Below are 1,626 nucleotides of genomic sequence, written 5' to 3'. Positions count from 1 at the left end.
TCATGAGGGAGGCGGAACGGGGAGGGATGGGGAAAAAATGAGGAGCTGATGCTGGGGGCTTAAGTGGAGAGCAAATGTTTTGAGAATGTCGAGGGTAATGAATGTACAAATGTGCTTTACACAATTGATGTATGTATGGATTGTGGTAAGAGTTGTATGAACCCCTAATAAAATGATTTAAAAAAAAGAAAGTAGAAAAATTAAAATGGTTCAAAAGGGAAAACAAATGATAATATGTTGAATTTTAACCTACCTGTATTTATAGTAATCTACTTTGCAATGCACTCTGTCTGAGGGCACAGCTATTTACATCTCTAGTCAGTCAGTGGTCTGAGGGAATTCAATGTTGGTTTAATTTGCATGGGGACACTGCAAATGGATTTTGGGTTTTCATTGCAATCCATAGCCTCCTGCAAACTGGGTGCTCTGAATTTAAGCACTAATACAATTCCCTCTTTTGATCTTAGATTTTATAATTTACAATCCTTTGAATGCACAGGCTGATTGATGTGCTTCTTCTGTGTGGGCTTAGCTGACACTTCACTTAGATGGCTGCTTGTTTTGTTTGTTTGTTTTCACATGCAATGTAATCATTCAATCATCTTAAGAAAATGTGTGCAAACCTAACCGCAATGAGTTTCAGAATTTTCTTAGTACACATTTTTCCCACTAAGTGAGCATCAAGCCACTGGCTCTGAGTTAGTGCACCCAGTGGTATTGCCTGGGAAGATTCTCTCTGGTCTCGCAAGTGTAAAATTTTGTTTCCCGCTTGGGAAAATGCTACTTGTGTGATGTTGAACACAGCTTATAAGGACCACATTATGGGAAAAACTCTAGTGTACGAGTGGTTTTCTCATTTCAAAAAAGGTGAAATGTCAATTGCTGACAAACATCTTTCTGATATCAATCAACTTCCTGAATGGATGAAAATGTCAACAAAATTTGTGCACTTGCCCTTGCAGAGGGGTCTTGGGGAGGAGATGACCTAGACAGGGTGCAATGTAGCAACGATGAAAAATACAACTTTCCTCTGGTTCCTAAATGCTTCCTCCTTCCTCCACCTCCCACTATCATGATCCGAATTCGACCTTACAAGTCTGGCTAGACCAGAGGATGTACACTAGTACAGATAGGTACTGTAAACACAGGGAATCCAGGGCAGATGATCCCTTCAGGACCAGTGGTGTGAGTGGTGATACTTGGAGAGTAGAGGGAGAATGGGTTAGAAAGAGGGAACCAATTACAAGGATCTATATGTGACCTCCTCCCTGGGGGATGGACAACACAGAAAAGTGGGTGAAGGGAGACGTCGGGCAGGGCAGGATATGACAAAATAACAATTTACAAATAATCAAGGGCTCATGAGGGAGGGAGAAAAATGAGGGCCTAATGCTGGGGGCTTAAGTGGAGAGCAAATGTTTTGAGAATGATGAGGGCAATGAATGTACAAATGTGTTACACAATTGATGTATGTATGGATTGTGATGAGTCGTATGAGCCCCTAATAAAACGATTAAAAAAATGTGTGCACTTGTTTGTGCTCAAAGTCCAACGATTGACCATTGAAGAGATCGGGAAGTTATCTGGACTCTCTTGGAGCTAGGTTCAGGAAATTTTAATGGAAGA

The sequence above is a fragment of the Echinops telfairi genome, unplaced genomic scaffold (assembly GCF_000313985.2).
Source record: "Echinops telfairi isolate 266 unplaced genomic scaffold, ASM31398v2 ScPeMD7_7469;HRSCAF=8507_0, whole genome shotgun sequence".
Classification (NCBI taxonomy): Eukaryota; Metazoa; Chordata; class Mammalia; order Afrosoricida; family Tenrecidae; genus Echinops; species Echinops telfairi.
The sequence above is the reverse complement of the archived record's forward strand: the minus strand, read 5'-3'. Positions refer to the sequence as shown.